A 13,837-nucleotide genomic window follows, 5' to 3' on the forward strand; every position below is an offset into this window, starting at 1 on the left:
CCCCACAGTGCCTGCAGGCCAAGGGTCTTCCTAAACTCAACTGTTTGTTTTCCTTTTAGTCTGGGGGCCACACCCCGCTGTGGTGCTCAGAGGCTCAGTATCCAGAGGCCTCTTCCTCCCAAAACTGCTTGCTAGGAAGTGTGTGTGTGTGTGTGTGTGGGGGGGGCTCATCATGAGGCACCTGAGCTTGAACCCCAGCCTCCTGCCTATGACGTCTGTGTTCCAGCCTTCCGTCTGGGCCCCTGAGTTCTTTCGCTCCTCCATTGATTATTAGAAAAATGCGGCTTGCACAGCTCCTTCTGGGCTGAGCCGGTGGCCGACAGGGAAGACTCCCAAGGAACAGCCTGGAGTTAATGGACGAGAAAGTGCTTTGTAAACGATTGCTCCTGACACCCGTCAGCTCCATTCATCGGTTCAGCAAAACCCTCCATCGTGGCTCCCGCATCAGCCAGCAGCCTGCCGGGGCAGAGTTGCCAAGGGCCCAGTGAGAGAGGAATCAGCAGGGGACAGACCCAGGACCTGGGGAGGCTACAGCCCAGGAAAGGGGGTTCTTTGCAGGGGTGAATAGGCAGAGGAAATGGGCCTAGAATGACCGTTAGTGGCAGAGCTCCAGTAAGTGTAACTTAGCCCCCTCCTTCACTTTCCTGATACCATGAGAGCCCAATCTCTGTCCCCATCAGCAACTGGGGGGCCCTGCTGGAGAAGGGGGCTGGACTCCCCAAGAAGGACTCGCTCCCCCACTTCAGGCTCTTCCTCCAAGTGACCAGGAGAAAGTCGCACATCAGGGACACCCCACAGTGCCTTGGCTTCTCTCCCCTTTGGGCGTTACTGGTTTTGGTTTGGGGCCACACCCAACAAGTGCAGGGATTACTCCTGGTTCTGTGCCCAGGAACCATTCCTGGCAGTGCTCAGGGGACCCTCTGCAGTGCCTGGAATTTTTTGAATGGGCCACACCCAGCGATGCCCAGGGGTTACCTCTGGCTCTGTTCTCAGGAATCACTCCTGGCAGGCTGTGGGGGGCACTCTATGGGATGTCTGGGGATCAAACCCAGTTGGCAAGGCAAACACCCTCCCCTCTGTTCTCTCGCTCTTGCCCCAGTGCCAGGGATTTTTTTTTTTTTAACCAGGTCACTTGGCTATAAGGCAAGGCCTTCCTGCTCTACCGTCACTCCAGCCCCTCATCACCCTCCTGCTGCACTCATGTCGCCTCTGCTTTCCTGTTGTTCCCTTGAACCCAGAACCCAGAATATGCTTTGAGGGGCTGGAGCAATAGCACAGTGGGAGGGTGTTTTCCTTGCACCTGGCTGACCCGGGTTTGATACCGGGCATCCCATAAGGTTCCCGGAGAACACCTGGAGTGATTCCTGAGCACAGTCAGGAGTAAGCCCTGAGCATTGCTGGGTGTGCCCCCCCCCCAAAAGCCAAACCAAATAAACAGAATGTACTATGAGAAGTTTTGTTTTTTTATATATGTATGTTTGTATGTTTGGGGCATTGTTATGGGCTGACTCCTGGCTCTGCACTCAGGAATCACTCCTGACTGTGCTCAGGAGACCATGTGGGATTCTAGGGGTCGAACCCAGGTCAGCCATATGCAAGGCAAGAGTCCTCCTCACCTTGCTTTTGCTCCATTCCCTTCAGGGCCCAGAACTCTAAAATCAGGGCAGTGCGGGCTTACTGGGTTTCATCCTCCCAGAGACCCCAGGGGGGTTTCCTCCCACAGCAGCCCTGGCAGGGTGGGGGTGTGTGGAGACCAGGCCTGGCTTGTGGCTAGACTGAGGCCTTGCCCATCCCCTACGAAGGAACCACAGGGCCCTGGCCCCTTTCCTGGGGGACACTTCCAGAACCTCAAGGGGCTTATTTGAGGTGGGGGCAGCAGAGGGGAGAAGCCCCTTCCCCTGTGTCCTCCCCCATCTCTTTTCCTGGGTTCTGCTTTGGGAATTCCGGTTCCAAGCAGATTATTGCTCAGACTGAGAAGACCCAGTCATCCGGTTCCCGGGGGAGCCCCATGGTTTCAGTGTCCCCTTTACTCATGGGGACAGACACCCATGTTTCTTCCCCATACCTCACCCATGGGAGCTCCGGCGCCTCCCACCCCAGCACTCCACAGAGCAGGAAGTTATGGTGTGACGGGGGAGTAGATAGGGGAAATAAGGTTCTCCATGGTTCTTACCCCCCACCCCCCGCACTCCTGGTCCTTTGCCTCTGCAGGCCTAGTGGGGCATCATGGAGGCTGATCATTGTCTATCAGCCTCATTGGCAGCCTAATGCACCTCAGAGCTATTTAGATGGAGCCCCAGGCCCCCCCATGGACTCCCAGCTAAAAGCTGATTCCTCCCTCCAGCACTATGCTACTCCCAGTGTGGCCCCTTCCTTCTCTGCATCCCTTCTTGCAGGCTCAATTCCGGAAGATGCTGCCAGACCCAGCCACGGCCAGCTGTGCCCTTGCCCATGGGCCCCCTGGCGAGGTGGTCACCGATGATCTGGTGGGGCAGAGGCAGGGGCAAAGGTTGGAGGATGGAGCATCTCTTTTGGCTGGCTTTTTTGTTTGTTTTTCGGGTTACACCCAGCAGCACTCAGGGCTTACTTCAAGCAGGTGGGGGAGGGGGACCCTATTGGATGCTGGGGATTGAACCCATGTCTGCCTCATCCAAAGTAAATGCCCCTCGGGGCCGGGCGGTGGCGCTGGAGGTAAGGTGCCTGCCTTGCCTGCGCTAGCCTAGGACGGACCGCGGTTCGATCCCCCGGTGTCCCATATGGTCCCCTAAGAAGCCAGGAGCAACTTCTGAGCGCATAGCCAGGAGTAACCCCTGAGCGTCACAGGGTGTGGCCCAAAAACCAAAAAAAAAAAAAAAAAAAAAACCAAAGTAAATGCCCTTCCCGCTGGACTATCGCTCCAGGCTCCTCTTTCTGACGTTAGACAATTCCCAGGGCAAGAGCTGAAGAAGATGATGATGAGAGTGATGATGGCCGTGGCTGATGGCTGATGGCCGGCCACACTCTCCGCTGGAATGCCGGTGGCCTTTGTCCCAACGGGAGGAGCGGCCGCTAATGAAAAGGTTCCTGGCTCGGGTGTCTGCAGTGGTGGAGGCGTCCCTGTCCCCGTCCTATCCTTTCAAGACTGACATTCCAGGCCACTGGCCTCTGGCATTTCCCAGAAAAAGTGCAGAAGGGAGGGGAAAGAAAACTTACCCACCGCCTTCTCACATTCCTTCTTCCCGCTAAACCCTGGGGGCGGGGGGCTGGGGCCCAGCCCACTGCTGCCCACAGAGGGACTTGGGGAGGGGGGCTTAGACAAGGGGGAAGTGACTCTAGAAGATGCAGGGACTATGAATGAAGTGTGTGGAGTGCAGAAGGGAAAGCGAGAGGGGATCTTCCCAGTCTGTTCCAGGAACCCGCCTTTACCCCAGGGACAGCTGGGCATCAGAGCAGGGCATGGGGAGGGGCTGGGGGTTAGCTTGTAGCCCATTGTCTGCCCTGACTCTCAATCAGCAACCCCAGCTCTGTCTGTGCATTCATCCAACTGTCTGTCCAGGACAGAGAGCCTCTCTAAGCCCCAGTTTGTCCAGCCACGCTGGGAGGAGCAGATACCAGGCACTTCTGGGAGGTGGAGTCTGGCCTGGTGCAAATGGGGGTACCCATTTGGAGCTGAGAGGTCACAGAAGGGTCACCCTGAGGAGGGGTGAAGAGCTAGCTGGGGGGGGGCTGTCCTAGGTTCAGATGTCCTTGCTGAACCCAGGATCTGGAGGGAGTGTGCGTGTGTGTGTCCATGCGTGTGCGTAGGCGTGTACATGTAAGAAGGTGCCATCACGTATGCATGAATGTGAAGTCTGCATTAATCCATGTGTGCCTGTGTACACAGGATCATGCCATGCCACATGTATGCGTGCAACTCACCCTTGTATGTGTGAACGAGTGTGTGCCCATGTTTGGGTAGGTGAACGCATAACTTATATGACGTACATGTGTGGGTGTATGCATGAGCGCACGCATGTCTACATGTCGTGCTGTCCATGGAAGAAACCAGACGGTGGACAAAGCAGGTGAGAACCAGTGATGGGGGTAAGGTCGGGTGGTTTGTGAGGGGCCAACTCATTTCTCCCCCACTACCTGAGCAGCTCAATGTTGCTGCACCAGCACCTCCCAGTTGCCCCCTGGAGGCTGACATGTTGGGGGGTGGTCTTTGAACCCCCTCCCAGCTGAAGCTGATAATGTGGGTTTTGTCACACATCCAGTCTGCTAAAGAATTTAGGGGCCTGTCAGTCATAGGTAGAGTAGAGTTCTGAGGGAGCGGGTTGTGGGTGGGGTCCCCCAGGGGTGCAGAGGTGAAATACTAAGTGAAATGCTAATGCTAAGTAAGAACAGTCTGGTTCTCTGCCCTCCATAGGTAGCGCCAACATTTCTCATCTGGGGATACTGGAGCCTGCCAGGATATCCTGAGTCTCTGTGTTGTGTTTGTTTATTGGTTTGTTTTTGTTTTAGGGGTCTTACTCAGTGATAAGGGTTAGGGACTCTTCCTGGATCTTCTCTCAGGAATGATTCCTGGTGTTGTGTATGTAAACATTTCAATGGGATTATTATGTTACTGACCCTACCCTGATCGGTGATTGTGCCCTACTCTGGGGTGTGACCGGCATTCTGCTCCCACCCTAGGGTGGTACCTGATTCTGTTCCCACCCTTGGGTGGTACCTGATCCCACCATTGGGTGGTACCTGATTCTGGGGCATAAAAGCAAGGGTCTGTGGAAGGCTAAGGCTTTTGGCTGGAACTGATGCTGAGGCTTTGGGCTTCAGTATTGTCCTCCGAATAAAGCTGATATTTTCACAAGCCTGACTGTCTGTTAGCCTTTTACCTGCCGCTTCACCTCAGAACCGGCAGCTGAACAGGGTGGCAGACGCGTGCTCCGAGCTTGAGGGGAAAGACCTCATCCTCCATCTCTCCATCAGTCAACCCCATCAAGGGTTAACTTGCAACATCCTGGGTCCTGGTGATGCTCAGGGGACCCTCTGGGATATCAGGAAATTGAAACCTGCTGGCTGAGGACAACCACGCAAGTGCACTCCCCGTTGTCCTATGGCTTCTGCCCCTACCCCTGCATCGTGACGTTGACCAGGGCAGACCCCTAGGCCAGGTGTGTCCCACGGAATCCTAGTTCCTGCAGGGCTGCCTGGGAAGTGATGATGTGGCCACTGAGATTCCAGGATTGCCCCCACCCCCAATGCCTGGAAAGTTCTGGGTCTTTCTAGAAGGTCTGCTTTCCCAAGGTTAGGGCTGGTTTGTTTCAGCAGCACCGAGATTTCTGAAGGAGAAGTCTCTTGGGAGTGGGTGAGAACGTATTCCGGGGAGACCTGAGCTCTGGGGGCACCGGACAAGGGGATTCCCAGAGGAAATGACTGTCAGGCGGGTGAGAACTGAGTCAGGGAAGCGAGTGGATCACTGTCTCCTCTGGTGCTCCTCCGCCTCCCTGTTCTTCCTCATGTTTGAAATCCGGAGCCTCTATGTCCCCCCTCAGCAAGGTGCCCTGACCTGGTCATGTGAGATAGGGACAAGCAGCTGGGCCCCAGGCTCTGCAGTCACAAGGTCCTGTGGTGATGTGGGAGCCTCCTGGACTCGCCTCCAGTGCTTCCCGGACGTCTCAGCAGGCCAGACACGCCAGGCGCCTCGGGCAGACAACATAGCGGCTGATGCGTTGGTGGGTTGGTACTGAGCCCCAGAAACAAGTCGAGAGCGACAAAAGGAACCCGAAAAGTGTGCAGGCAGGCACATGTTAACATGTGTGCCAAGCTTTCTTGGGGGAAAAAAAAACTTCAAAAAACATATATCTGTTGGGGGGGGGGTCAGGGTGTCATCACCTCGAAACAGGCCTCTCATGTAGGGCCTGATGCCAAGGAGAATGGGGTTTAAGCCCTGGAGTCCTAGATAGTCACTGCCAGTCTTGCCAGGAGGGATATCTGGGTGCTCAGAGGTCTGATCACTGCTGGGTGTGGCCCCAAAGCAAACAAACAAAATAAATAGGCTTCTACAGCTGACCAGCACCCCAAACCTGTCCCATGAATGCCAGAGTTCAGGCCCAGACTCCCATGGCAGCCACAGCCTTCTGAGCGCTCTCTCTGGGCCAGCAGTGGAGAAGAGGGGTGAGTCTGAATCTTCCCTAAACTGCAGGAACTCCAGGTGCCCACCTGGCCAACTTCCAGCACATTCTCACAGCAAGCAAAGATTGTCCTGAGCAGGGACCTGAAACCAGCCCCTGGCTATCCCTAAGCATCTGCCTTGGGGACGGACCTGGGGAGGCAGGAGAAGGCGGCAGAAGTGGCGGGCTCAGCCAGGGCGCCTCCAACTCCCTGGGGGACCTAGGATTCCCCAGGATCTCACTGGCTTCTGCCTCATCTCCACACTGCTGGGTGCAGATCATGAGGGTGGAGGCGCCATGCTGGGGTGTCACAGGATAGTGGCCAGGCCACAAGAGGCCGTTGGCCCTGGGACTGAGCGATGCATTTATCTCTCTGCGGGCTCAAAGACAAACCCGCCTGCCCTGCCCAGGAGGCATTTCCAGACATTGGGCTCTGGCGGCTGCCTGATGAAATGCCAGATTATCCCTAGCCTCTGTGGGCGAGGAGCCATTGAGCAATAGGTGTTTTGTTCTGCGGACAGACAACAAGATTTTCGACATTGAGGATTTAAAGGGGAAGCAGCCCTGCCCGCGCCTCTCCCTGGCTTCACAGCATTGGGCACCACTGGCCTTCCTGGGATGCCACCACGCAGGGCACGCGGGGGCGGTGTGGGGCTGATGGACCTGCTGCCTGTGCTTTGGCAGAGGCCTCCCGAGGCAAGGAGCAAGGATGTGTGTGTGCCCGCCCCATCTGCTTCTCCCCCAGCAGGCCCTGCTGTGCCCAGCTGTTTCCTTGCATCAGATCTATGGAGCATAAAGTAGTTGGCAATGCAGGATGAGGGGCACAGCTCAGGGGTCAGGGACTCATGCCACACAAGCACAAGGCCCTGAATTTGGGCCGTGTGGGACCCCTAAGCACCTCTGAGTGTGCCCTAGTGATGCCCAGTACTGCTGGGCCAAAGCACGGAGCTGTGTGTGTCCCTGTTGTAACTCAGGGAGTAGTTGCTGGGTCCTCTCTGCCCCCCAAGCTATTTGCTAGTAAGTAGGACCTTTTAAAAAATCTCGCTGGGCCGGAGTGAAAACACAGCAGGGAAGCATTTGCCTTGCATGCAGCCAACCTGGGTTCCCAGGCATCCCATAGGGTCCCCTGAGCACCATCAGGAGTAATTTCAAAGCATGAAACTGCTGAGCATTGCCAGGTATGGCCCAAACAAAACCCCCAAACCTTTGCTGGACTGGAGCTATAGCAGCAGAGTGGGCATTTGTCTTGCTTGTGGCTGGCCTGGGTTTGATACCCAGCACCCCATAAAGTTCCCACCACCACCACCATGCCCAGCCTACCAGGGATGAGTCCTGAGGATAGTCAGTAGTCAGCTCTGAGCATTGTTGCATGTGGCTCTAACAAACAAAAATGACCTTAAATGGGGCCGGAGAGATAGCATGGAGGTTGGGTGTTTGCCTTGCATGCAGAAGGATGGTGGTTTGAATCCCGGCATCCCATATGGTCCCCCGAGCGAGCCTGCTAGGAGTGATTTCTGAGTATAGAGTAACCCCTGAGCGCTGTCGGGTTTAAACCAAAAAGAAAATGACATTAAATAAGAAAGGAGGACCCAAATGATAGCACAACGGTAGGGCATTTGCCTTGCTAGTGGCAGACCTGAGACAGATCCGGGTTCGATTTCTGGCATCCCATATGGTTCCCTGAGCCTGCCAGGAAGGATATCTGAGCTCAAAGCCAGTGATTTTTGAGCACAGTTGGGTGTGGCCCAAAAACCAAAACCCAAATAAAAAGAAGAAAGGAAAGAGAAGCTTTGTTTGGGCTTGAGGGAGAAGACAAGGATTAAAGCATTTGCCTGGCACGCAGTAGACCTGGGTTTGATTCCTGGCATTGCACATGGGCCGCTGAGCCTGCCAGGAGTGATTCCTCCCACACCGCACCTGCCAAAGACAAACTTTGTGTACCAGTCCTGATGGCTGAGACTTTGTCAGAGGTTGAATTTGGGGGCTGAAGAGAGAGCGTAATGGGAATGGCGTTTGCCTTGCATGCAGCTGACCAGGATCAATCTCCCACATCCCATAAGGTTCCCCAGCACCACCAGGAGTGATTCCTGAGGGCAGAGCTAGGTGTAAGCCCTGAGTACCACTGAGTGTATCCCCTCAAAAAAAAAAATCCTCCCACTGTGGTGCCAGAGTGATAACACAGAGGTAGGGCATTTGCCTTGCACACAGCCGACCTTGGACAGACCCAGATTCAATCCTCAGCATCCCATAAGGTTCCCCGAGCCTACTAGGAGCGATTTCTGAGCTCAGACACAGGAGTAACCCCTGAGCGCCAAAAACATTCCTCTCACTAAAACAGAGAAGACTGGGGTGGGCTAGTCTTTAGTTTAGGGATGTCAACCAAGTCATGGAAAATATCAGAGTGATATCTTGGGGGTGGGAGGAGGCTGAACCTGGGGCCAAATGAATACAGGAAAAGACTGGGGCTGAGGGGAAGGAGATTCTGGGATCAGGTTACACTCGCTCCAAATCGAGGCTGGTGTGGGCAGGTCTGTTTGTTTTTATTTCTGGGCCACACCTGATGGTGCTCAGGGGTTACTCCTGGCTCTGCACTCAGGAATCACTCTTGGTGGGACCGGAGAGATAGCACAGCAGTAGGATGTTTGCCTTGCACACAGATGATTCAAGATGGATGGTGGTTCAAATCCCAGCATCCCATATGGTCCCTGTGCCTGCCAGGAGCCATTTCTGAGTTCAGAGCTAGGAGTAACCCCTGAGCGCTGGTGGTTGTGGCCCAAAAACCAAAAACCAAAAACAAACAACAAAAAAGAATCACTCTTGGTGATTGGGGGACGCGATCGGATGCTGAGGATCGAATCCAGGTTGGCTATGTGCAAGGCAAGTCCCCTCCCCACTATGCTATCTCTCTGGCCTCTGGAGTGGGCAGTTTAGAAGGTCAAGGTTGGCCTGCGGGTCTGTGAGCTGCTCTTTTAACCTATTATGAGCCCACACAAAGCTGTGAGGCCGAAGGAGGCCCTAGAGAAGAAGCTCACAGAGACAGAGCAGATGATGTCCCGGCCCAGATGCAGCTCAGGTGGGTCTCTGGAGGGTGGGGGTGTTGGGCCATACACAGGTGCTGGGGTCAGACGCTGCATCTCTCTGCCCTCTGCTTACTAAGTCAGAGAAGGAAAAGGGCTTCTGGGGGGGCTTGGACAGGATGGTCTTGAGGGAGAGCCTTGATGGCCTCTGGTGGGCATATGCGAGGCCCTGTGTTTGATCCCAGCACTGAGGCTAAAAAGAAAAAAGCAAAGGTAGTGCTAGGAGCAGAGGCTGACTCCCACCCTGCGTGCTCAGCTGTGTCCCCCTAAAAGAAGCAGGTGGCCAGGGTCACTTTTCAGGGCAACTGTCCAGGCTGGAGAATCAGAGCTTTCTTTTCTTTCCCTTTCTTTTTTTTTTTTTTTTTTTTTGGTTTTTGGGCCACACCCGGCAGTGCTCAGGGGTTACTCCTGGCTGTCTGCTCAGAAATAGCTCCTGGCAGGCACGGGGGACCATATGGGACACCGGGATTCGAACCAACCACCTTTGGTCCTGGATCGGCTGCTTGCAAGGCAAACGCCGCTGTGCTATCTCTCCGGGCCCCTTCTTTCTCTTTTTCTTTCTTTCTTTCTTTCTTTCTTTCTTTCTTTCTTTCTTTCTTTCTTTCTTTCTTTCTTTCTTTCTTTCTTTCTTTCTTTCTTTCTTTCTTTCTTTCTTTCTTTCTTTCTTTCTTTCTTTCTTTCTTTTCTTTCTTTCTTTCATTTTGGGGTCACACCTGGTGGCACTCAGGGGTTACTTCCTGCCTCTGCACTCAGAAATTGCTTTTGGCAGGCTCTAGGGACCATATAGGATGCCGGGTTTCGAATCACCATCTATCCTGAAGCCGCTGTACGCAAGGTAAACACCCTGCCCTACCGCTGTGCTATCTCTCTGGCCCCATAGCTGGCTCTTTCTGAGCCTGCCCTCAGCCCTGTGCTTCCCCAGGCAGTCGGGAGGTGGTGATAGGGGGCATGCAAGTCCCTCCCTCTGCAGCCGCCTGATTTTCACTTCAGGGCTGTGATTTACAATCATGGACAAGCAGACACAGTCCTGGGTTCAGGATTTCCTGTCATCGGGAATAGCGGCCCACCTCCCCTTGACGTCAAGGACCCGTGCAATGAATGAATTTCCTTTTCCTTTTGGGAAGAGACTTGTTGCCCATCACCATCCCCATGTCACCCTAACCCCAGCACCTCCTGTTTGGGAAGGAGAGAGGAACAAGTGGGCAGTGGTGGGCAGTTGGGGAAATTTGCAGATGTCCCAGGACATACGTCTTCATGTACAGGGGAAGGGGGGCCCAAGAAGAAGGATCAGACTGGTGGATGGGACTCCAGTACTCTACCAGTGTGTGTGTGTGTGTGTGTGTGTGTGTGTTTATGTGTAACCAGGCAACTGTCACCCCACATTTTTTATGAGGAGAGCGCCCTCTCCAGCCTCCTCTCTAACCAGCCCCTGACCCCATCCTGGAAACCAGCCCTGTGGTCAGGATGTCACCATGACACAGTTGCTCAACCCCTTGAAGAACATGATTTGAAACTTGTGCCTTGTCCTTGAATGCATGTGTCCTTGGGCTCTTGGGGTTGCCTCACCCCAGGCCGTGGGTCTGTTTCACACGGTCCACTTGTAGGCAAGAGGCCCTGATTGGCGGGGCGGTCTCAGAAGATGGGGTGCAGGCTTGCTGCGAGCTCACCAGGTGATCCGTTGGGCCATGGGTGACGGACCACAACTTGCTTCCCATCAGAAATTCCTCAGCGCACACTCAGCACAGAGGGGCGTGCGTGCATCCAACTTCTTGCAGGAGGTTCCTGAAGTCCCAGGGGTGAAGAGGTCTGAAACCACGGTGCAGTTTCCCCAAGGCAACCAGGCCCCGAAGCGCAGAAGAGGAACTGTGTTAGTTACTGGAAATTAGGAAATGCGGTGATTCACCCCCTCCAACTCGGAAGAGCGGGTCACATTCCCCATCTGTTTGCAGAGCTGCTCAGAGCTTAAAGGAGAAATGGGAACCAGCCTGAAATCCTCACTGACTGTAAACAATTTGGAAATTCTTGAAAGCACCCAAAGCCTGTGTGAACATTTGAATGCCTTTCCTTCCAGTCTGTCCCATGGGCTTTCTTTCTACGAAATAAAAATTTGACGGGGGGGGGGGGGGGGCGGTGCGGTGCTCAGGGGTTTCTCCTGGCTCTGCACTCAGGAATCACTCTTGGCAGGCTCAGGGGACCCTATGGGATGCTGAAAATGGAACCCTGTTTGACCATGTGTAAAGCAAATGTCCTCTCCGCTGTTGTTGTTGTTGTTTTAGTTTTTAGGTCACACCTGGCAGCGCTCAGGGGTTCCTCCTGGCTCTACACTCAGAAATCACCCCTGGCAGGCTCAGGGGACCATATGGGATTCGGGGATTTGAACCACCATCCTTCTGTAGGCAAGGCAAACACCCTACCTCCTGCTATCTCTCTGGCCCCTGTTGTTGTTGTTGTTGTTTAGTTTTTTTTTTGTTGTTGTTTTTTTGTGGTTTTTGGGTCACACCCGGCAGTGCTCAGGAGTTATTCCTGGCTCCATGCTCAGAAATTGCTCCTGGCAGGCACGGGGGACCATATGGGACGCCGGGATTCGAACCAATGACCTTCTGCATGAAAGGCAAACGCCTTACCTCCATGCTATCTCTCCGGCCCCGTTGTTTTAGTTTTTGACCCTCCCCACTGTGCTATTATTCCAGTCCCTTTCTTTTCAATTTTTTTTTTTTTTTGGTTTTTGGGCCACACCTGTTTGATGCTCAGGGGTTACTCCTGGCTATGCACTCAGAAATCGCCCCTGGCTTGGGGGGACCATATGGGACACCGGGGGATTGAACTGCGCTTGCAAGGCAGACACCTTACCTCTAGCGCCACCTTCCCGGCCCTCTTTTCAATTTTTTTTTTTGTTTTGTTTTATGGGTCAAACCCGGCAGTGCTTAGGGGTTACTCTTGGCTCTATGCTCAGAAATCGTTCCTGGCAGGCTTGGGGGACTATATGGGATGCTGGGATTCAAACCACCATCCTTCTGCATGCAAGGCAAATGTCTTACCTCCATGCTATCTCTCCTGGCCCTTTCTTTTCAATTTTTAGCAACACGAGATTAACATAACTCTTCTCTCTCTTAGAAAGTTGGGTTTTATGCAGAATGTCATTCTGCTTGTTTCTCTCCCGTCATGTTTTATTGATGCATGGTTTACCAACACAGTGATGGACCATTATTTATCTAACCAAGTCCCCCCACCCCCGCTGATCGCTTTCACGGGTTTGACCTGGGGTTGTCATGCTGCTGAGACAGGCTTTCTCATCTAGAGTGAGTAATGGATTTCCTCAGGCTGCGTTGGTGGAAGAAGTGAACACATTATGCTCTTTCTGGATCCAGTGGGTCCCTAACCTTGGCAGTTCACAATGGCTTCCAGGGAAAAAATCAGAGTACAAATTCTCCCTAGAGTTTTTTTTGGCAGGGGTTGGGTCTAACCTGGCAGAACCTGGTTACTCCTGTCTCTTTGCTCAGAGGTCGCTCCTTGCAGGCTTGGGGGACCATATGGGATGCCAGGATTTGAACCGGGGTTCATTCTGTGTTGGCAAATGCCTTACAGCTGTGCTATCGCTCTGGCTCCTCTCTCTAGAGTTTTATTAGGATGTGCCATATTCAGTGATGCCCAGAGTTTGCTCTTGGTCTGTGCTCAGGGATCAGGTGACCATCCCGGATGTTGTGGTTGAAACAGGTCAGCTGCAAGGCAAGTGCCCTCTCCACTGTGCTCTCTCTCTTGCCCTGTCCTCTCAGCATCTACAGGATCCAAGTTCTCAACCTTTCTGGAGTAGCCAAGGAACTTCATGTTACATTGCCTTTGCCTCTCAAAATGTTGCAAAATTCTCCTTTCTGACGAATATTTTTGGTTTCAGGGTCACACCTGACAGTGCTCAGGTCTTATTCCTGTCTCTGCAGGGATCACTTCTGGAGGTTGGGGACCCTATGAGGTAACAGAGATGGAATCTGGGTTCTGCCTGCAAGGTAAATAAATGCCTTGTCTTATCTTTCTGGCCCCCTACTTTTTTTGTTTGTTTTGAACACTCTTTGGTGCTCAGGGCTTAATCCTGACTCTACACTCAGGGATTACTCTTGGCAGGCTTGGTGAACTATATGGAATGTTCCCTAACATTCCCAAACCCATGTTGACTGTGTGCAAGGCAAATGCCTTCCCTGCTGTATTATTTCTTTTGTTTGTTTTTGGGCCACACCAGGTGAAACTCAGGGGTTACTGTACTATGGCTCCAGACCTCAGCCCTCTTGTAAACATTTTGTTGTTGTTGTTGTTTTTGGGCCACACCCAGTGGTGTTCAGGGATTACTTCTGGCTCTGCCTTGAGAAATTGTTCCTTGCAGGCTCTGGGGACAATATGGGATGCAGGAGATTAAACCTGGGTCAGTTATGTGCAAGGCAAAATGCCCTCCCCGCTGTGCTATTGCACCAGCCCCCCTCCTGTACTATTGCTCTGGATTCTCTCCTATTTATTTAATTTATTATTTTGGGGGGTTTTACACTTGGCTATGCTCAGGACTTACTCCTGGCTCTGAGCTCAAGGAATCACTCCTGACAAGGCTCAAGAAACCATATGGGGTGCCTGAGAGAGAAAGCAAAT

This window comes from Suncus etruscus, chromosome 1 (assembly GCF_024139225.1).
Source record: "Suncus etruscus isolate mSunEtr1 chromosome 1, mSunEtr1.pri.cur, whole genome shotgun sequence".
Classification (NCBI taxonomy): Eukaryota; Metazoa; Chordata; class Mammalia; order Eulipotyphla; family Soricidae; genus Suncus; species Suncus etruscus.